Here is a 24,162-nt window from a genome sequence, read left to right on the forward strand (position 1 = left end):
GCAGGGAGGAACCGGGGTTAGAGAGGGATGGTATCTTTAAGTTTTCCCCTGTGTCTATTCTCAAGCCTAGAGCAGTACAGCTAGGGAAAGTTAAACAGACTTGTGCTGCACCTTTTAATCCTGTCCCTTTAAGAAGAGACAGAAAATTACCTTGGCTTTAAGCCAGGAAGCCTCTGCTGTGCTCACTGATAGTAATTAGGGGGAGGGACCTTATCCTCCAGCAAAGCTGGGCTAGAGAGGGAGAGCAGGGAGGAACAGCTGAGGGAGAGCTGGAAGAGAGGAACAGCTGAGAGAGAGCAGAGTAGCAAGGATGGAGATTTCCCTGCTGAGGAATTGCCTATGCTAGAAGCCATGCATGGGAGCACAGCGTGTAAAGCAGGTCAGAGTTTCAAAGTTGTCATTGAGGAAGTTTGCTGCTCTGCTTGCTCACTGTGTGTAATTCTCTCTGGGGCTGAAACCTGAGCCCAGGGCACCTGAGTAATGCCGGCTGAAACGGACTCAGCTGAATGAACGGTATAAGGAAAACCTGAAGCCTCCTGCATTCTGTGGGACAGTAAGAGAAGCTGGGGTTTTGAATGTTTTCCTCTCAAATATGTGAGCCGGGGTTTTGAGGGAGAAGACAAGCAGTATTGTGAAAGTTAGTTTTGCCTTTTGTGTTCTTTCTATTTTTCCTGTGTTGGGAAAATGTGTGACCCAGGGAAGGGGTTACAAAACCCGAACTGGACTTTTCAAACTCATAGCCCTACGGCAAAGGGGAATTCGAGAGAGGGCTCCCAGGAAAGGAAAGTGTAGTTACTTACCTGTAACGTAGGTTCTCCGTGGACAGCAGGATAGTCAGCCACAAATTGGAAGCTGTTGGGACAACACCCATATGTGGCTGACTCATCCTGCTTGTCCTAGGAGAAAGCCTTTTACTTTTGATGTTTTGGAATGAGAACTGTTTACACCAAATATTGCTTAACTTGCTGGACTGTTCGTAAAGGACTGTAGTCATGAAACCTCCCGGTATGGAGGAAAAGTTTCTTTGTTCAGCATAACGTTTCTTCTGGGAGAAACAGCCTGGCCAGTTGGACTAGGGCGGGGCTGCTCTTCCAGCACAGCTCTGAGGACAAACGAAGTTTTGAAGCTGAAAGTTATTTTTGTTCTTTTTTCTAATTTGGTGAAGTTATAAGAAGTGCCACAGCTTTAAACATTGGGTTTTTGTTTAAGGACTGGGTTTAACCCGGAGGCACCAACGGTTTTGTACAATTGCTCAATTATGCCTTCTGACCTGACTATGAATACAGTTATCATTATCAATTAAATCCAGCACTGGCTGTGTTTTAGGAAAACTCAGTGTGGCTTATTTCTTTCTGGGCTAAGTGGAAAAGCTTGGCAGGAGTACACCAGTGGGCCTGGGAGCCACTGGCAGGATCTGGATCACAAACAATCATTATTCCTTGTGGCACGGGGCCCCGGGTAGGTCACACTGGCCTAGCCCAAGCGTCCCTGCCACAATGTATTTGGACAAATTAGAAACTGCAAATTAAACGTACTTTTAAATGGCTTTTTTGCCCAACAACATCACTTGGGCTATAAAACCCGACATTCCTTTAGGTTTAGGAGATGTTATCTGATAATATCCAAATAGTGTTCTGGGCGTGGGCAGCCAACGCCTGCCCCATAAAGAGGTTGTGTATCATCCCAGACAAGACCAAAATTGCTGAATACGAGAACAGGACCAAAACATATGTCCCAGTGTGGCCCGAACCTGTGCACATTTAGGGCAATTGTGTACTTGAGTAATTCCCATCCTGTATGCTCTCAGGGGTGAAATATACAGCTGGAGAAGGAACTTAAGCTGAAGTTCCCAATGAAAAACATTAGAGGACAACTTCCGCAAAGTCTTCAGAATCTTTTGTATCTGTAGAGCCATAAGCAAGTCCTCCGACCGGGTATCTGCTAGGATCTCCAAATTAATGTCTGGTTGCATGTCGCGTCCAAATGTATTTAAACTACTGTATAGTCTTTGTATTGTCCAAAAGTACTCCACTGTGAATGTTTGCTTGTAAGCCGTTCTGAGCTACTGGGAGGATGGGATAAAAATCTAAATAAATAAATAATGTAATGTAATATCACATTCTAAATATAGGTTTACAGTACAGCCTATTAAAGTAACTACACTGAAAGTCCCTACATAGAAATGAAAACTAGCATAATTGCAAACATTTATGAGAGGAGGTTACATTTTTGGGAATTTTCTTGTTTTTAAAAAAATCATTTCTATAGCTTTTGCTGTGAAAATATAAATAAGGATTTACTAAAGAACAAATTTAGCACAGTTACTTACCTGTAACAAGTGTTATCCAGGGACAGCAGGCAGATATTGTCACATGTGGGTGACGTCATCCATGGAGCCTGGTACAGACACTGCTAAAGTGTACTGTCACTTTAAAAATATTTTTAAGTCTTGAGACTGCCTGTACCACGCACGCGCAGGTGCCTTCCCACCCAACGTCAGCTTGCAGGACCATCAGTCCAATTAAAAGGCTAAGAAGCCAACTAGGGGAGGTGGGCAGGTTCCAGGTCCCTGGATAACATCTGTTACAGGTAAGAACTGTGCTTTATCCCAGGACAAGCAGGCAGTATATTCTCATTTGTGGGACTCTAGCTAAAATCAAAATAAGGGAGGAGAAGTATTGAACTTTACCAATATGGGCAAAAGAAAGGCCAAAGTAGTACCACCAATTTTGATGATGGGTCTGATGGATCGTCACCTTTTGGCTCCTGTGTTGCCGCAGGAGAAAGGACAGGTAAACTCAGATACTTTAACTGCTTCACTGTCCTCTGGGGAACCTATACCACCTCCTCAACCACCATATTTTCCAGGGGTAGAAGAGTCCCACCCAGTAGAGGAGGGAATATCTTCTTCCCCACAAATATCATTATTTTCTGGACTAGAGGATTTAGGACAATCCGTGGAGGGACATAAAGAGCTGACCCCTGTGCAGATGGTCATAGGGCAAGGCACTGAAGTCCTCCCTAAGGATAAAGAGATGATCAAAAAGGTGGAGGAGTAGCTCTCTATGTAAAGATTAATATCCAAGCGACCGAAATGCAAGGGACCTGGGGAGAGGAAGAAGCGATATGGATCACTCTGAAAAGAGAAGATGGAACTTCTATCTACGTGGGTGTAGTCTACAGACCTCCGACTCAATCGCAGCAAATTGATAAGGATCTGATTGTGGATATCCAAAAGTTTGGAAGGAAAGAGGAGGTTCTGCTGTTGGGAGATTTCAACCTGCCGGATGCGGACTGGAATGTTCCGTCTGCGGAATCGGAAAGAAGTAGAGAGATTGTGGATGCCTTTCAAGAGGCTCTGCTCAGACAAATGGTGACGGAACCCACAAGGGAAAAAGCGATATTGGATCTGGTCCTCACAAATGGAGAGAGTATCTCTAATGTTCGAGTGGGTGCTCACCTGGGAAGTAGTGATCATCAAACGGTTTGGTTTGATATAACGGCTAAAGTGGAGAGCAGCCGCATGATAGTTAAAGTCCTAGATTTCAAACGTACGGACTTTAATGCAATAGGAGAGTACTTGAAGAAAGAACTGTTAGGATGGGAGGACATAAGAGAAGTGGAAAGACAGTGGTCTAAGCTGAAAGGAGCGATAAAAATGGCTACGGACCTTTATGTGAAGAAAATCAATAAAAACAAGAGAAAAAGGAAGCTGATATGGTTCTCCAAACTAGTGGCGGAGAAAATAAAGGTGAAAGAGTTAGCGTTCGTGAAATATAAAAAAAAAACAAGAGGAGTGCAGAAAGGACTACAGAGTGAAACTGAAAGAAGCCAAGAGAGAGATACGTCTGGCGAAAGAACATGCGGAAGAACAAATGGCTAAAAATGTAAAAAAAGGGAGACAAATTTTTTCAGATATATTAGTGAAAGGAGGAAAATGAAAAATGGAATTGCTAAACTAAAAGATGCTGGGAACCGATATGTGGAGAGTGATGAGGAAAAAGCAAATGTGCTAAACAAATACTTCTGATCTCTGGAGACGGGAGTGATTCTGGGAATTGGAGGAGAGCGGATGTGGTCCCTATTCATAAAAGTGGTCACAGGGATGAAGCAGGAAACTACAGGCCGGTGAGCCTCACTTCAGTTGTTGGAAAAATAATGGAAGTGTTGCTGAAAGAAAGGATAGTGTACTTCCTTGAATCTAATGGGTTACAGGATCCGAGGCAACATGGCTTTACGAAAGGTAAATTGTGCCAAACGAACCTGATTTAATTTTTTGATTGGGTGACCAGAGACCTGGATCGAGGACATATGCTAGATGAAATTTACTTAGATTTCAGCAAAGCCTTTGATACAGTTCCTCATAGGAGGCTGTTGAACAAACTTGAAGGGCTGAAGTTAGGACCCAAAGTGGTGAACTGGGTCAGAAACTGGCTGTCGGACAGACGCCAGAGGGTGGTGGTTAATGGAAGTCGCTCGGAGGAAGGAAAGGTGAGTAGTGGAGTCCCTCAGGGTTCGGTGCTGGGGCCGATCCTGTTCAATATGTTTGTGAGTGACATTGCTGAAGGGTTAGAAGGAAAAGTGTGCATTTTTGCAGATGATACCAAGATTTGTAACAGAGTAGACACCGAAGAGGGAGTGGAAAATATGAAAAAGGATCTGCAAAAGTTAGAGGAATGGTCTAATGCCTGGCAACTAAAATTCAATGCAAAGAAATGCATTTGGGGATTAATAATCGGAAGGAACCGTATAAGCTGGGAGGAGAGAAGCTGATATGCACAGACAGGGAGAGGAACCTTGGGGTGATAGTGTTCGAAGATCTAAAAGCGAAAAAACAGTGTGACAAGGCAGTGGCTGCTGCCAGAAGGATGCTGGGCTGTATAAAGAGAGGCGTAGCCAGTAGAAGGAAGAAGGTGTTGATGCCCCTGTACAGGTCATTGGTAAGGCCCCACTTGGAGTATTGTGTTCTGTTTTGGAGACCATAGCTGGCGAAGGAAGTAAGAAGACTTGAAGCGGTCCAGAGGAGGGTGACAAAAAGATAGGAGGCTTGCGCCAGAAGACGTATGAGGAAGAGACTGGAAGCCCTGAATATGTATACCCTAGAGGAAAGAAGAGACAGGGGAGATATGATTCAGACGTTCAAATACTTGAAGGGTATTAACGTAGAACAAAATCTTTTCCAGAGAAAGGAAAATAGTAAAACCAGATGACATTATTTGAGGTTGAGGGGTGGTAGATTCAAAGGCAATGTTAGGGAATTCTACATTACGGAGAGGATGGTGGATGCTTGGAAGGTGCTCCCGAGAGAGGTGGTGGAGAGTAAAACTGTGACTGAGTTCAAAGAAGCGTGGGATGAACACAGAGGATCTAGAATCATAAAATATTAAATATTGAACTAAGGCCAGTTCTGGGCAGGCTTGCACGGTCTGTGTCTGTATATGGCCTTTTGGTGGAGGATGGGCTGGGGAGGACTTCAATGGCTGGGAGGGTGTAGATGGGCTGGAGTAGGTTTTAACTGAGATTTCGGCAGTAGGAACCCAAGCACAGTACCGGGTAGAGCTTTGAATTCTTTCCCAGAAATAGCTAAGAAGAAAAAATTTAAAAAATTTAAATTGAATCAAGTTGGGCAGACTGGATGGACCATTCAGGTCTTTTTCTGCCGTCATCTACTATGTTACTATGTTATGTTACTTTAAACAATGTATGGCTAAGTATTAACAGAATAGAGTCATCATTACAAAAGACCGTTTTGAAATTATGTCAATTTTCTTCGGATGTTACAGTTAAAATTAACAAATATTATGTTAAAAAGGGTGAAACAGCAAAAAAAGTTAGGAAAAATAGATCAAGCTGTTAATACTTTACAAGTAAATGCTGTTTCCAATATTAAAGACGGTATGTTGATTCACGCTAAGTTAGAAAAGTTAGAGAATTCTATAAGGGCTAAAAACCTTTGTCTATTAAATTTTCTTTTAACATATTATTTATCTTCTTTAGAACTCTTGAAAATGTATTTTAGGGATATATTACATTATACTAAAGTGGATACTCTTGAATTAGACAACCTCTATTACATTCCAAGAGCGTCTAAAAAAATACTTGAAAGTGAAATGGATAAACTTGTTTCACCTGATAGTTTGAACGTATCACAGTTTCTTGAATCCTCTAAGGATATAATTGATAAACGAGCAACTTTAATAGTGGTCTTCAAAACAGAGTTGGAAAAACAGGCTATTTTGAAATTATATTTCTTGAAAAAACAGGACCTGTTTTGTGGCCGTGTGACAATTTTTCCTTTTTTTCTTTTTCATAGATCTTTATTGAATTTCCAAACATTGGCAGTGCATTACAGATAATATAACATTAAAAGTTTGAATAAAATGCACCTTAATATACAATTAAAAAAGAAAATAATCATTTTCCCTCTCTTTCTCTTGTTATAACATGTTAACTCATATTAATTAGTACCAATATTATACTTATATAGTTTAATTCCTCAAAATGTCCCACCCTGGACGTGTAAGGAGATCTAAAAAGAAAAACAATCATTATATTATTCTTATTGTTTGTTAACAAATGCAGTCAATGGGCTCCATATTTTATTAAATACATTACTAAAACCTAAGCATTCTGCGTTTATTCTTTCATACTTATACGTATTACACACACTCGCCCACCAGAATGAGTAATTAAGTCTGTCATGACATTTCCAATTTTTAGTGATCATTTGGACTGCTATTGCTGTCAAGATCAATAGAAGATGGCTTTTGTATTTATCCAACATAGGCTTAATCTGCAACAACGTCCCACAAATTATAACGTCATATGATAAAGGAATAGATGATTCTAATATAAGGTTGATTTGTCCCCAAATTGACCTCCAGAAACTAAGTGTCGTTGGACAAAAATACAACAGATGATCCAACGTCCCTATACTGGTATGACAATGCCAGCATCTATTAGATTTTGAACTATCAAGTTTTTGTAATCAAACTGGGGTCCAAAAATTCCTATGTAACAAAAATAACCATGTTTGTCTCATAGATGCTGATGTTGTACATCTTAGCATCCAAGAACAAATTCGTGTCCATCGAGATGCAGAAATATACTGCTTTATCTCGATGCTCCAAATGTCTCTAAGACTATTTTTTGGCTTCTTATTCAGAAATTTAATTTATACCACTGAGCAGCCTGATGTCCTACTAAATCTATCTGGTAGGAAAGGATCTGCAAGCTATAATAAGTTTTAAAATTTTTCCATTCAGGGAACCCACTCTGAATGGCCTGCTTCAACTGCAATGATCTATATTGTTGAGATTTTAAAATGCCAAATGATTGTTGCAGCCGTAAAAATTCAAGCAGTTTTCTATTAGATATAACATCATCTAATGTCCAAATAGCTGCCTGCATGTAATTCTTCCAGGCGATCCCAGCACCGCCTATACCCAGTTTAAAAGGAAGCAATTCCTCCAGCTAAAACCTAAGGTGGTGGCAAGGGGAGCTACCTTCTTTTTGAAATTCCCGTGTAAGTCCTTAGTCTAGTATGGAAGTGACTTTTTTTGAACCAGTCCAGTTAGAAGACTTTATTAAAGGAAAACCTTCACTGAAAGCTTAATTTATGTTGTTAATAACGTTATATATATTGGAGGAGGGTGTATGATTTATATAGATTAGCCAATTACTGCCTGCGATGTTAAATGATAGATAGACCATTATAATGTGGACTATATCATTGTTGATTAATTTCCTTTATATGTTAAGTTGTAGTTTATATACAGAATTTTGTGGATATTGGTGAATATGTGTTATTGTAATGAATAATCAAATAAAGAATTAAATAGAAAAAAAAATAAGGGAGGAGAGAAGTTGGTTTCAGGTAGAGAATAAATTTTTGCATAACTGCTTGGCTGAATCGACTATCTCATCTGGAATGATTCTCTAAAAGCAGTACACTTCTCCCTCCGGATTCGCAGGGGATAGGGGCAGAGCCGGACCGTGAATGGTGAAATACCGTGAATATCTTCTGGTCTGGCTCTGACCCACCCCCGCCTCTCTCCTGCCTTCCCCCCGGCATCCCGGCCTTACCTGGTGGTCTAGCGGGCTTTCAGGGCAGGAGCGATCTTCCTACGCTCCTGCCTCGTGCAGATCGCCAATAGGAAATAGCTGCCATGAGTTCCCGTAGTCTCTCGAGACTACGACGGGAATTCCCCACAGCCATTTCCTATTGGCGATCTACACGGGGCAGGAGTATAGGAAGATCGCTCCTGCCCCGAAAGCCCGCTAGACCACCAGGTAAGGCCGGGATGCCGGGGGGAAGGCTAAACTGTGGGGGTGGTTTCTTTTTTTCCCCTCACAAAAAAATCGCGAATATGTGAAATCGCGATTGCCGAAACCGCGAATGGGGATGGGGAAGTGTACTAAGATGTGAAGGTATGAACTGAGGACCAAGTGGCTGTTTTATATATATATTCTCAATCGAAGTGTAATGGAGATGAGCTACTGAAGTTGCCATTCCCCCAACTTTATGTGCTGTGATACAACCTTCTAGTATCAGCCCAGCCCAAGCATAGCAAAAAGAGATAAAGTCTGCGAACCATGTGGAGATTGTCCTCTTGGTAACTGGAGTTCCAAGACTGTTAGAATCAAATGACAAGAACAGCTGAGTGGATTTTCTCTTTCAGAGATTCTTATCTGAGGACTGATCTAATTTATTGAAAATTTTTCTATTACCTTCAAGTTTATTAAAAATTTGATATACCACCTTATCATTTATTTCAAGGTGGTTATACATTTTAAAATAGGGTAAAAACAGATAATACAATTTAACGTAACTTTAACAAAATAAACATACACCTTCATTATTGTTTTATATTATACTAGTGTTTAAGCCCGTTACATTAACGGGGTCCTAGAATATATGACTGGCTGTCTGTCTTTATTTATGTCTCTCTCCCTGCTCCTGTCTCTTTCTTCCTTTCTTTCTGTCTCTCTCCCTCCTGCAATTTTTCCCTAGCCTCCTTTGTCTGTCTGTATTTTTTTCTGTCTCTCCCCTCCCCCCCCCCACTTTCCTTTGCAGAAGCAGCAGTGATATTTCCCTTCCCCTCCAAATCCCTGTGTAGTAGTAGCAGCATTTCCCCCCACCACCACCCCATTCCCTTCTCTTCCCCCCCTCCCCCACTTTCCTTTGCAGAAGCAGCAGCGGTATTTCCCTTCCCCTCCAGGTCCCTGCTGAAGCAGTAGAAGCATTTTCCCCCACACCCCATTCCCTTCTCTTACCGTGAGCTGCCCTGCTCCGTTCGGCCCCTCCCACTTCCTTTCCAGCGTGCTGGCCTGCTGTGGCTGAAGGTTTTTTTTCGGCGGCTCTTCTCACGATCCCCGTGGTGGCAGTTCCTCCTGTTCAAAGCGGCCTGCTGAGGTTCGCGGCCGGCTGTAACGAACCTCGCAGGCCGCTCTCCAACTTGGTAGCATGTTCCCTCAGACGCGATTACGTCAGAGGGAACGTGCTACCATGTGGAGAGCGGCCTGCGAGGTTCGTTACAGCTGGCCGCGAAACTCAGCAGGCCGCTTTGAACAGGAGCGGTAACGTTTTTTGCGGGAAGGGGGGAGTCTAGTAAGTACACAGGGCCGGACGCAAGAGGAGCCGCCACCGCGAAAAACCCCAGCGAGACCGCGAGTGTGGGGCCGTTGCAAAGAGCTGACTTCTGCAGCGCCGTAGTCAATTTTGTTTTGAATGTGTGAGCAAGCAGTGAGTTTTTTTTTCCTGCAGGAGTGTATGAGCGGTAGTGGTTGTTGCGGGAGAGGAGGGGGTAGTTGGAATTTGTCAGCTTCGCGTGGGGCCGTAGTAAGCGCGGGGCATGCTGCAGTCTTGGCGGCCACGGACATACGGATCACGGAAGCACGCCGATAAGACTGCGCATGCGTCGCCTACGGTTTTATTATATAGACTAGTCTTTAAGCCCGTTACATTAAAGGGTGCTAGAACAGATGTGTCTGTCTGTCTTTCTTTGTCTCTCTCTCTCATTGGCCGCTGTCTTTCTTTCTGTCTCTCTCTCTCTCTTTGACTGCTGTCTGTCTGTCTGTCTTTCTGTCTCTCTCTCTCTCCTTGGCCGCTGTTTGCCTGTCTTTCTGTCTCTCCCTCTCTTGTGATACCTAAGGACCGGTGGTAATAAAATCATTATTTTGTGGACCGGCACCGGTCCGCACACCGGCAGTTGAAGAACATTTGGCTAAGTCGTGCCACTGCCCATCTCAACCCATTCTCCGCCCCAGACCCTGCCCCCATAAAAGTACTAATTGTAACACCATTTTCTCCATCCATTTTTCATATATACACATATACAATATAATTGTATTAACAACACATAATGGTTAACCACAAAATTAAAATACACAAAGCACATTGTATGCTTTTCAACATTCATTCCTATCAGAAAACAGATAACCCCATGCAAACGCAGGACCAAAAAGTAAAAGTACTAATATTCACAAACAAACCCTACGATACAAGATTCTTCAAGCAGTACAACCCCCAGAGAAAAACAAACAAATGCATTTCTTCCTGAAAAGACAGTTAGGACAGACAATTAGGGCAGATGTAAAATCACTAAGGGTTCCTTCTACAAAGGTGCGTTAGGGCCTTAACCCGTGGAATAGCATACACTAAATTGCTGCGTTCGCTAGACCTTAACGCCAGCATTGAGCTGGTGTTAGTTCTAGAAGCGTAGTGCGGGTTTAGCGCGTGCTAAAATCCTACATGCGCTAAAAACGCTAGCAAACCTTAGTAAAAGGAGCCCTAAATAAAAAAAAATAAAAGCATTTCCCCTACCGTTGTTGTCTCTCTCCCTCCATGTGCCTTGCCTTCTGGCCTGCCCCCCAAATTCCCCCCCCCCAGTGTTAGCTTTAGGCCGGTCCACGGTGCGATCAACGCAGGTTCTTCGGGCCGGCTCCCTGAGTGCTGCATTGCACAAAGCTGTGGGAAGTGGCTCCTCGCACGCGTCCCACGCCTCATCTGGAAGCCTTCCCTCTGATGTTGATTCCTGGTCAGGCACAGGCCGCGGGTAGGAGCCTTTTCCCACGGCTTTGTGCACTGCAGCACTCAGGGAGCCGGCCCGAAGACGCCGCATTGATCGCACCGAAGACCGGCGGCTACAGAACAATCTCTTGGGCCCGATGTAGGTGCCGGCCCTGTGGACCGGCAGAAAATTTCTGCGGACCGACGCCGGTCCACAGACCGGCGGTTGAAGAATACTGGGCTAGCCAGGGCAAAGATCAAGAGTGAAAGCAGAACTTGGATAGAGAGTTACTGGTAAGCTTTTGTAAATGTCCTGACACTAACAGTTAGGCAGAACAAAGATACAGTACATATAATTGGAAATTTGCACCCCTGGGAAGAGGCCAACAGAAAAGGCCATAAAACACAGACAATCCCATGCCCTTTCAAATATATCTCCATTGCTGTATATCCTTTGGCGCAGTCTTAATAAATAGAATACAAAATCTAAAGTGGTTCAGTGAAAGGAATATATCCTTTCTGCAACTAAGTGGCTTCAATACATAGATAATATAAAAAAGTTGAATCAAAATACCCAAATCTATACAAAAATGTTGTGGAGATGAGATAGAGGTTTTTAAACAACTGAAGTACTCATGTTTTACGTGGTAGAAAACATGTCAGACAGAATAAAATAAACTTGATTGCTATTCAAGACAAGACAATATGTGCAGGTAGAAAATGAAACAAATTGAAGGTAGGAACCAAGAATCATGTTTCAATAAGAAGAATTATAATTGGCTGTCAAGGTCTCTTGAGCAAGAATGCTCAGTGAGAAACAATAGGTAATTCCATAGGTAGCAGCAAACAATTGTCAAATCATTCTGTTGGACAATGGAAACAGAACTGTGCCAAATCAGTGCTTAAAAATAAAGATAGGCAACGGCCAACACATTTGTCTGTCTTTCGAGTGCACAAAATTGTCAAAGACTGTGTAGTGAATGAGCTTTTGGAATAATGATTAAGAATAATGTCAAGCACTTCTATCCCAATGCTACACATTTGTAGAAATGCTCTCTGTGATTTATTTTGAATGCCATGTGATCATTTTAGACTCGAACATGGCAACAAATGTGAGGAATTCTAATACCGGTAAATCAGGAAGCTTGGATTTTAGCACATCAAAGCCCTGTTGTCAATAGCTGAAATGCAACAGCATGTAATATGGTTTCAGAACAATATTCCAATATGGTGAGAGAATGTCTTTAATAGTGTGTGTGTGTGTGTGGGGGGGGGGAGATCTGGGAAATAGTTGCCTAACATAATTGCTCCTTTTGAGAATGTAAAAATTTAAGAAAGTACTGTATTTATCTTTTCAGTATCTACCTTTCGAGCTTAAATTATAACATTTTCAACTACTTTCTTGTAGTCTTGCCAGAGCTAGGAGAATGTAAATTGTAAAATAACCAAAGCAGTGCCAAAGCAAACTCATTAGCTTGCCCTGTGGGTTGTTTCTCCTTTGGAGCTCTGCCTATGCCCTACAGGTCTGGGCTAAGGTTACGACAAGAGCCGATGACAGAAAGGCTTGCTGAAAACTGATTTACGCTTCTCCAGAAACTCCATAATTACAATAAAACCTTGGCTTACGAGCATAATTCGTTCCGAAAACATGCTTGTAATCCAAAACACTCGTATATCAAAGCAAATTTCCCCATAAGATATAATGGAAACTCAGATGATTTGTTCCACAACCCAAAAACTTTAATACAAAATACTATATGTACTTGTATTGCAAGACCTCGCTCGTTCAGAACAGTCACTACACTCCTGCAGCGTCAGAGAGAGAAGAACCATCGGCTCAGTTGTGATGTGTCTATACTGTATATAATTGTATTGCAAGACATTGCTTGTATATCAAGTTAAAATTTAATAAAATGTTTTGCTTGTCTTGCAAAACACTTGCAAACCAAGTTACTTCCAATCCAAGGTTTTACTGTATTTTCATTCTTTCCAACCCAATGGAAATAGGAAAATATTAGACTCATCACAATTCCTTTTGTATATATGTCTGAAGCAAAATAGATCTCCAAAAATTAATCTCCCTCTAGTTTGATTGTGTACAGTGTTTTGCTTTTTTAATTTAGTATGCAAAATGTGTTCCTTTTTTGTGTTTCTGTTGAATGTTTCAAGTTTCAAGTTTAATAATTGTTTTGATTAATCGCTTAATCATATTTCAAAGTGATGAACAAATTAAAATTACAGTTTCAGAGAAACAATACATAATAACATACAAAATTTTAAAAAATTACCTTTACAAACTTATATACACGAGGAAGGGGGGGAGATGAAATACAAAATCATTATAGAAAAGTAGAACAAAAAAGAAAAAATACAAAATGAGTAACAAAAAAAACCCAAAAAAACAAAAAACAGTATAATATAGTACAATAAAATAATCTGAGCTGCGGTGAGTTTCGTTAATTATCAAAAGCATCTTTAAAGAGAAATGTCATTTCTCTTATGGTTGTATAAGTTGTCATTAGATTATTTTCTTTGCATGTTCTTTTTTTTTTGCAATGAACCAAAGATTTTCAGTAAAAGAAAAAAAAAGAAGGGGCTGTTTCTTCTTCTTCTTTACAGTACCGGTACAGAAATGATCAACAACAACAGAAGCATCAGCACCCTCGTCCCCAGTCCAACCTCAGGTTACCGTAACCAGCCTGCACACCTGTTTCAATCAGCTCTGTGCTCAAGATGCACGTCAACCTCAATAATGTAAATGCCCTAAATCAGAAAAAGTCTGGTTTTGTTGAAAGCAGTAAATTGGACTGCAACTATGGTCCCAAATAATAAATCACGGCATGTGCACATAGGATCATCGAGGGCAGCTTTACTGGAAGGCAATATGGCAGCATATTACCAGAAGCCAGGTAGAGACCACAAATAAGCTACCCAAAGGTTAATGCTTTCCGTGACTGGAGAGTCTGCTTAAATTGATATTTCTAGATTTCATCAAACTTAGGACTTTTTTTTTTTTTTTTAAAGTCAAAAGTGTCCTCAAACCTTAATTTGGGCACAGTGGTTAGAGCGGCAGCCTCGGCACCCTGGGGTTGTGGGTTTCAAATCTCATGCTGCTTCTTGTGACCCTGGGCAAGTCACTTAATCTCCCATTGCCCCAGGTACATTAGATGGGTGTCAGGTCAAAAGCGCGCCGGGACAAAGGCGCGCCCAGACAATTGAGTGCAGCGCAGGGGTACGTGCCGCAGAAAATTACTGTTTTTAGGGCTCTGACAAGGGGGGCGTGGGGGGGAACCCCCCCATTTTACTTAATAGAGATCGCGCCGCATTGTGGGGGCATTGTGGGGGGTTTGGGGGGTTGTAACCCCCCACATTTTACTGAAAACTTCACTTTTTCCCTGTTTTTAGGGAAAAAGTTAAGTTTACATTAAAATGTGGGGGGTTACAACCCCCCCAAACCCCTCATAACGCCGGCTCGATCTCTATTAAGTAAACTGGGAGGGGCTCCCCAACAAAACCCCCCCGTCGGATCCCCTAAAAACTGTAATTTTCTTTGGCGCGCGCCTCCGTCTTGCGCTCAGTTGTCGGCACGCGCCTTTGTCTTTTGCGGGGTTGTCTATGAACCCATTAGATAGAATGTGAGCCCACCGGGACAAATAGGGAAACATGCTTGAGTAGCTAAATGTAAACCACTTAGGCTATAAATGGTATAAATGGTATATAAATACTTTAAATAAATAAAGGGGTATAATAAAAAAATACATCTAAGTCTGTTTTGGCCCTAGGGTGCTAGTCGCCAGTCGGCAGCGTCTAAAGTCCATGCTCAAAATATGCATTCAAAATATTTTTCCCCCGAAAATCATCTACTTCTACATCCAACCGTTTGATCGTCCAGACCGTCAAGTCGTCTGTCTTTAGACCACATTCTTTTCCAAAAATCGTCCATGTCCGAAATGCCCAGAACATGACCTTATGGATGTGGGAGGGGCTAACATTGTGATGGACTGGCCACCCAGACATGACAACAGAGCAGTGGGGCACCTTACAGGGCACTGCTGTGAACTTCACAAAAAAGGATGCCATATAAACATCTCACCAGAACTCCCTTATTGATTATGGTAAGCCCCCCAAAACCCACTTGTCTATAACCTCAGTAGCCCTTATAGCTGCAGGTGGCACCTTTATGACAGTACAGTAGGATTGGGGGTGTTTTGGTGGGCTCACGTTCTAACATGAATGTAGTGGTTAGAGTGGCTTATAGGCCTGGCTCCTCCTCTCTATGGTTCGTTAGCCCACCCCCCCCAGACTACTTAAGCCACCTCTGTGCAGCTCTTCTAGGCTTTCCTATGCCAGGTGCTGATGTTTTGGAGACAGGTATGTACGTTTTTATTCCGATTTTTATGGCAGTGTGGGGGTCAGTGATCACTAGGGGGGAGTGTGTGGGAGTCTGTACTTTGTGCCTGCAGTGGTTATCTGGTCCCTTTGGATACCTTATGGGCACTTAGACCTGTTTTTAGATCACCTAAGTCACAACGTATAAGTCAAACTTTTGATTATCCCTGCATCCGTTGGAAAATCAGGGGTGGGAAATTTCATGGCGACATCAGAAAATATTTCTTCACTGAAAGGGTGGTTGATCGCTGGAATAATCTTCCACAACAGGTAATTGAGGCCAGCAGCGTGCCAAATTTTAAGAAAAGATGGGATTGGCTTATGGGATCTCTTCATGAAGGTAGTTAGGGGGTGGATCATTAGAGTAGGCAGACTAGATGGGCCGTGGCCCTTTTCTGCTGTCATTTTCTATGTTTCTATGATTTCGACTTCACTTGGGGGTCCTTTTTATTAAGGCGCGCTAAATGATTTAGTGCGCGCGCGAATATAACGGATGCATTAGCATTTAATGCAAGCTAAATCGGTTAGCGTGCCTTAATAAAAGGACCCCTTGGTTTCTTCTCTTTATTTCACAATCAACAACATTAATATCTCTGTGAAAGGTATTAATGACTATGGAAAGTAATAATCCTGTTGAATTAGACATTGTTTTCTGTGAATTTTCTTTTTCTATTGCACTAGAATGATAACTTTATTGAAGACATTAATGTGTGTCCCAGCTACGGGTCAGGCCACCTAGCACTGCATGGAAATGTTCAAATTTGTATAGCTGCAAAGCACAACCAAGGCGGAAAAGTACCACATACATTTAGGTTATTGCTGTCATTACCTCCTTGTTTGAGGTCCAATAATACCTTATTCGATATCATTGGAGCAGCCTATCTCGCTATTGTTACCTTTTGTTCTTTGTGTAATGAGAGTGAATGAAGCCACAGCACATTTTCAGATTTTATTTTTGTTAATTTTCTTCCATAAATACGTCTCCTCTCTGGTAACATCTTCCCCCCGCTAAAGGCATTGCTTGAAATTGAATTAGTTACCTTTTATGACTTCCCGTGTACTGTTGCTACAAATGGCATCCTTAATTCATATAGTCATATACTAGGTTATGTTGGTATAAAATCAATCAGTTATCACCTTACAGCTTATGTACTTCAATTGCTCTGGCCGCAGAGGAAATTACAGGAAAATAAAAGTAGATTGAAGAATAATGTTGGGAAGTGTATTGGTTGCACATCAGCATAACTACCTTGAAGTTCCCTTGATGTCATTTCTGAGCAGTAATAAAAATGGATGAAAGGAAAGGTTTTTTCTCAGGCTCTGCATCTGAAGTACGGCTGGTAAAACAAAGTGAGTTTCATGTGTGCATATGATTTTCTTCTGTACTGTATCTGAAATGTTTAGATTTGTACTGATGCGGTGGTACTGGGTAGAGTTGAGTAATGCCAGCTTTCTGAAGTCATGATATTGATTTATAGATATTCAGACCCTTTGGGGCAAATTCTATAAAAGGCGACCCAATTGTAGGCAGTGATAGCTGTCCCACCACTGTCTAACCAGCCAATCCTATGAGAGGGGTCTTAGACATCTGGGCCAATCAGAAGCTTATACCCCTCCCCGGTACTTCTCAGAATGCATCGGGAAGGAGAAGGCATGCCATTTTGGAGTGGTAGGCATATCAGCTGGAGGGTATATGCATCCCTCTGGCTGGATTTTCATTTTTAAAAGGTATGGGGGATGTGGAGGGTCTACCAGTTAGGGGGGGCGCCAGGGGGGGGTCTACAGGTGGTGGTGGTGGGGCTCTGGAGGTGAGTGTCACTGAGTGGGTGGGAATTTCTGTGTGTGTGTGTGTGTGGCAGCAGGAGGGAGTGGGCATCCCACCTGACCGTCGACTTCATGGGAGGGGGGGGTGTGTGTGCACAGATTCCCTGCCGCAGCCACTCAGCTGATCGCAGCTGACCTTGCGCTGGGGAAGAAAAAAAAAATGTACGGGGGACAGAGAGAAGACCACTCCCTTCACCCCCTTTACTACTTCACTGCAGGCAGCAGACAGTTTAAACCAGAAAAAACGTCTTTATTACGCTTTTCTGTGCTGTTAGGTTTACTACAGCCCATAACATAAGCCTGTCTTCTGTCTCAAGCAAGCAACGTATGCAACTTTCCATGCAACCACCTGACTCTTGAACACAGCAACGGGTTCTGGCCGTCTGTGCCTGTACTCGAATAGTCTCTCCCCCCTGTATATCAAGGCTTGTCCTATCTTACAGGCTGTGGTTCTCACATTCCTCAGCCATCCCCCCACTCTAGGGATTGCAACCATCTCTCTCCCTGAGCCCCACTCCCTAATCTAAACAGGCTAACTCTACTTCTCTTAAGTGGCCCAGTGAGGGAGTGCGGTTAAAGAAACTCCAGAGTCGGATTCTCAAAACTCGCCGGAGTCGAGGTAGTGCTTATAGTGGGAGAGACTATTATTTTACGAGCGATTCTCTCAGCATAGCATGCAAATTACATCCACAGCTATCTATGTGGAGAATAGACAGTAAAGAGTGGGAGGAACTGTGTCTGGTGCTTGCCAATCACAGCTCCTCCCTTCTGTCAAAGCTGCTCTCCCGGTGTCAGGTCAAAAGCGCGCCGGGACAAAGGCGCGCGCAGACAATTGAGCGCAGTGTGGAGGCACACGCCGCAGAAAATTACTGTTTTTAGGGCTCCGACAGGGGGGGGGGCGTGGGGGGGAACCCCCCCACTTTACTTAATAGAGATCGCGCCGCGTTGTGGGGGGTTTGGGGGGTTGTAACCCCCCACATTTTACTGAAAACTTCACTTTTTCCCTGTTTTTAGGGAAAAAGTTAAGTTTACAGTAAAATGTGGAGGGTTACAACCCCCCAAACCCCCCACAACGCCGGCGCGATCTCTATTAAGTAAACTGGGGAGGCTCCCCAACAAAACCCCCCGTCGGAGCCCCTAAAAACTGTAATTTTCTTTGCCGTGTGCCTCCGTCTTGCGCTCAGTTATCGGCGCGCACCTTTGTCTTTAGCGGGGTTGTCTATGAACCGCTCTCCCTGCCCCTGTCAACTGAGCCACAGGTCTCTCCAAATCCTGCTGGCTCAGCTGATTAACCAGCAGGGAGAGCGACAGAAAGAAGAGTCCCCCCTCTCATTGACACCCGTCCTTTGCCCATCGCTGCCCAGAACTCCCCCCCAACACTCTGTTTAAGTTTATTAGTATTTATATATCACTCTTTGTTACAACATCAGTGCAGTGTACTATCAATTAAAAAGGAAAAGAACGCCGATAATTATAGTACAGGTGTAAAGAATAGAAATTAAAAATATATATATATTCAGTTAGTTGCTGTATGATCCAATGCCCAACTAAAGATTAAAACCATACCATAAAAACAAAACTAGGAAGGAAATGCCAGTCCAAATAAATAGGTTTTTAAAGAAGCTCTAAATTTGGTATAGGTAGGCTCACAACGATGTTCTTTAGGAAGAGAGTTCCATAAATATGGCACCGATGCCAAAAAAAAAAAAGGCAAGAGTTTTGAGTAGATTTTAAACCTAACCCAATGAGTACATGGTAGCGTCAATCTATTTAAAGTTGACGACGACAATGATCGAGGAGTAATTTTGCGAGATAATCGGGCTTCCCACTGGTCGACACCTTGAAAGCCAAAGTTAGTGGTTTATGCATCAGCCTAAATTTTATCGGAAGCCAATGATATTCCCTAAACAACGGAGTGACATGATCATACCTCTTAGCATTTTGCAATAATGCCAATGGCAGTGTTTTGAACTGTCTGTAATTTCTTAAGAGGAGCCCGAGGAAGTCCCGTATAGATAGCATTGCAGGAGGGATGCCCACTCTCTCCTGTCGCTGCAACCAGGTTCCCCTGCCGCCTCCCCTGTCAACCCGCCGCTCCCTCCCCCCATACATTTAAATTGAAAGATGGCAGGAGGGATGCTCACTCCCTCGGTCCCCTGCCACCCCTCCCCCCCCACAATGCCACGACACTTAGGACTCCTTTTACGAAGCTGCATTGGCGGTTTAACACGGGTAATAGGGTGCGCTAATTTGCCATCCGCGCTAGCCGCTACCGCCTCCTCTTGAGCAGGCGGTAGTTTTTCAGCGTGCGCTAAAAAGTTGCATGCAATAAAGCCGCTAATGCGGCTTCGTAAAAGGAGCCCTTACTCTAGCACTGCATCACAAGGAACAATGTTTCAGAGTATTATGACAGGGGTTTCCATACATCTCATTTTGAGGAACTGGAAAAACTACGATCGGTTAAATTATACTTTTTGGTGGGCATCTCTATGCCATACTTTTAAAATGGAACGTATGATGGCCATACAACAGGGACATTGTAGGAAATTTATGGATGTTTGGGAGCCATTGACAAAATCCCGTAAGGAGCGATTGTTGATTTTGCCCTTTGATCATACATGTCCAGGGTGGGTGGGTGGGGAGGTAATTTAATTTGAGAGCAATTGTTGGATTTGTCAAAAAAAAAAAAAAAAAGGGGGGGGGGTGATATATGTATTTGTCATAAAATATAATTTTATAGAATTTAAGTGCTGTTAATGTGTTGTACTTTTTTGGGTTTTAAAATGAATAAATATTTTTTAAAAAAGAAGTATATACCCTCTTAATGACAAATGAAAAAAAAAAAATCTCATTTTTTTCCCTAACCTTTATGGTTGACATGTCCCATGAATGGACAACCTTACTTCACACAGCCTTTAAAGTATTTGGGAAGCAAGAGATGCTGGAATTATAAGAAAGCGAAAGATGTTATTTATACAAATTTGAGATTCATATTTGCAAGATTTGCATCCTAAGGGCCGTAGTGCGATTTTAAGTTGGATCTCTTAACTGGGCTTTTATTTAGTTAAATGAAGAGTATCATTGGGTAGAGAGTACTATTGGGTGGGGAGGGGTGGGTGTGGAGAGGGATGGTAAAGGTTCAAACACATATAGATAAAGTGGGGGATTATTGAAATTGGAATTTGTCTTTTATTATGTATATTATATTATAATAGTTGATGCATTATTGATGTGCTTTGTTGTTGTATTCGTTGTATTTGATGATGTTTGCATCAATAAAACTGTTTGAATCTAAAGTGAAAAAGTATATATATATTTTTATAGTTCCTCAAAAGACATTTTGGCATGTGAAAGGAAATTCTCCAAGATGGTGCCTAAATTTAGCTACCAGTGGTGCCATTAATGCATAGAATTGCGGCTCTTATACACCTAATGGACACCAGTAATTGGCAGTTATCACGTAAATGTTAGGCGCCATCCCATAAGCAGTGTGTCTAAACCACTTAGGGGCAAATTCAATAATTGACGCCAAAATTTAGGTACTGCACAAATTCTGTAACAGCAGTTCTTTGCGGAATTGCCAATGTAGAATAGTGTAAGTTCACAGTTTTGCACCTCACCTTAGGCACAAGCACTTGTGCATACCTGGTGGTAATTACCCCTAGTGTTCTATAACCCCTAGTGTTCTATAACCTTTGTGGATAACTCGTAGCCAGGTCCCTGACCTTCTCATGACTCTCCCATAGCCATGTTCCTGCTCCCTCCCCCTCCCGAAGTTGCATGTCACAGAAATTGCATGCACAGCTTCTAGAATAGTAACTAAGATCAATTGCTAGTGCCAATTAACACCAATTTAAGATAATTGCCTATTAATTTCAATTAACAGGCAATTATTAGATTAAGTTGTGCACATAACTGACAATATTCTATAAATTGGGAACCCAACTTTGCGTGATAAACAAAGTTAGGTGCCCAATTTTATAGAATTAGGGGGAAGGCACATAATGTCGGGGGGGGGTGTACATGTGGGTGGAGCATACGCATGGCATGGGTGTGTTGCTAAGCAACACGTACACCTCACAGAATCCTATCGGTTCCATGCATTGCATGGCACATCTACTCGCCGGCTTCATAAGTAGGCACACCTAACTTTTGGCTCACCAATATGGTTTTGGGCTAATATTTTGCAACAATTTTAAGTCAGTGGTCTCTAATGCATGGCCCCCGAAGTCTGGGCGTTTGGGACTTGGATATGGTATCAAGATAGACGTACTGGCGGTCTGGATGATCAAACGCCTGGACATACAGATAGATAATTTAAGAAAAAAATATATATATATATATATTTGGACGTACTTTTCAAGAATGAACATGTTGGCGCTGCCGACCTTGGATGACAAGCGCCCTACATCCCAATCAAACTTAGACATTTCTATTTGATTATGCCCCTCCATGGGTCCAGTTTAGAAATGCCTTTTGTACATGTGCGAGGAAGGTTACAGGACTTCTTTGGTGATTTAGCCATGTGTAAATCATAGCTGTTTATCTCTCTAGGAGATCTAAGTTCATATACTGTGTGCAATATATTTAGTTCTGGTGCTGAGGGTATGTCAGTATCTAGCAGTGGTTTATATAACGGTATTTATTTAGATAATCAGTAGTGTGTTTTATGCAAGTGATATATACTTCTATGCATTTTCTATTTTGGTAATAGACTGTATTTACCAGTTTGTCCCTCCTGATCTGTTTGAAATGACAACCAAAGAGTTTGTGCCTTGGTTTTGGGAATGAGTGCTATTTCCCCTAGGCACGAACGAGTGAGCCAAACCGCTCCAAGTTAATTGTTTTATAGCACAAATTATCCTACAGATTCAGCAAAAAGAGAAATCCATAGGCCATACTGAGATGGCTTGGTTGAAATCCACTGCTTATTCCTAGGATAAGCAGCATAAAATCTGTTTTACTACTTGGGATCAAGCTAGGTACTTGGGACCTGGGTTGGCCATTGTTGGAAATAGGATACTTGGCTTCATGGACCTTCGGTCTATCCCAGTATGGCAATTCTTATGTTCTTAAGTTCACAGAAGTATTAAAATTAGAGATCGACAAGCTTTTTTTTTTTATCACTTTTATTTCAAACTTTTGCTAATACAGCAAGGAAATGGAAATTGCAGACATAAAGAAAGACGTTATTTCAAATATATCATTATCCCTCTAGCCCACATTAATGGAGGACCATTTCATATTTTATAAACATTTGAAATCGACAAACTTTTTGCTATTGTTCATTCCTCTGCTATTTCTTTAGACCATATTCGTTATCAGTACTTGTTGCAATGGAAGGATGTCTTGATTCCTTTTTTTTTTTTTCCATGAAAGTTTATTAAGTTTTTTGGTAAATGAAACAATAACAGAAAAGTCAAAAAACATGAAGCATACAAAGGCGTAGTACAATAATAATTAAATATTGACTATTCTTAGTAAAACAAGAATTAAGAAAAAGACATGAGTTAAGTTGGGGCATTATCAACATTAGAGAATTGCAAATAAGTAGATAACGGGGACCAGCAAGTAGTAACATGTCTAAATTGGCCTTTTTGCTTGGATAACGCTAATTCAAATTTATGATGTTGTAAAACTAAATTCCACCAATGTTGAATATGGAGAGAGCTCGAGGTTTTCCAATTGGAAAGTATTAGCTTCTGTGCAAGAATTAATAATATGTCAAATAGTTTCTGGTATGTGTCTAGTAGATTAATATTTGGAGACTGTGATTTAAATATTACTATAGAGAAGTATAAGTTGCAATCTATATGAAATATTTTCTTCCATTATAGTCCAGATATCCAGCCAGAATGAGTGTACAAATGAGCATTCAAAAAGCATATGACTTATGGTACCTCGATCTTTCTCACAATTCCAACAAACATTGGAAGAAGTAAGGCCAGCGGTATTAAGTTTGTGAGGGGTCCAAATTGCTTTATGGTATAGATAATACATGGATTGTAGTGTACTGGCGGATGATATAGCACGGAGTGATTTGGACCAAAGAAGAGCCCATGCTTTGTCATCTAGCTGAGTCGCAGTCTCTTTCCAAAATTTCTTTAAGGGTTTTATTAGATATAGCATTCCACATGATGGCACGTTTATATAGTCTAGAAGCAACATTTCCTGTTGTCAATAAGGAGAGAGCTATGGTAGGGAGAGTTGGCGCGTGAGAAGTGGCAGTTGGAAGGATGGGTGAATTAGAAATACAATGATGAAGTTGCATCCACTTGAAATATGAAGAGGACAGAAGAGCAAATTTTGATTGAAAGAGTTCAAATGGAAGCAGCCTATTCTCCGAATCTAGAATGTCATAAAATGAGAAAACACCTTTGTCTATCCATTCTTTCCAAAGAAACGGTTTCTTATTTATGAGTATATTGGAATTAAACCAGAGAGAGGAAGACAACGAGTTGCTATAAGGATATTCTAAATTCGAGTCAAATTCCAATAAGCATTTGGTTGTCATTCGTATCACAGGATTATCAATGAAAGAGTGTGGTGTAGTCAAATAAGCACAGGGTTGGAGTGGAAGGATTAGTTGTTTTTCAACTGCAAGCCAGATTGGAGAGTAAGTATCATGGTCGGCAAACCAAAATAGACCTTGATGGATGAGAAAGGTTTTGTGATATGTATAAAAGTCAGGAAAAAGAACTCCACCGTCTTCCTTTTTAAGCTTAAGTTTTTTGAGGGCTATGCATGGTTGTTTATTCTTCCAGAGAAAAGAAGATAAGAGAGAATCTAGTTTTTTGTAGAATGTGGAAGGGAAGAGACATGGTATCATAAGTAAAACATAATTGATTTTGGGCATGAACATCATTTTAATAGTTTCAAGGCGTCCCCACCATGATAGATATAAGGGGGTGCCATGATTGAATTAGGTTTTTAACAAT

At 41.7% G+C, this 24,162-nt stretch overlaps 1 protein-coding gene across 1 annotated transcript in view; it reads left to right on the top strand.

Moving 5' to 3' along the window:
- The first annotated feature begins 252 nt into the window (after nt 1-252).
- WSCD2 (WSC domain containing 2) overlaps nt 253-24,162 on the top strand; it is a 353,658-nt gene continuing 329,748 nt past the window's right edge. Inside the window, exon 1 of the mRNA XM_033957413.1 lies at nt 253-379. The gene's annotated coding sequence lies outside the window, so the exon portion shown is untranslated. The remainder of the gene's footprint in view (nt 380-24,162) is intronic.

The sequence above is a fragment of the Geotrypetes seraphini genome, chromosome 8, assembly GCF_902459505.1.
Source record: "Geotrypetes seraphini chromosome 8, aGeoSer1.1, whole genome shotgun sequence".
Lineage (NCBI taxonomy): Eukaryota > Metazoa > Chordata > Amphibia > Gymnophiona > Dermophiidae > Geotrypetes > Geotrypetes seraphini.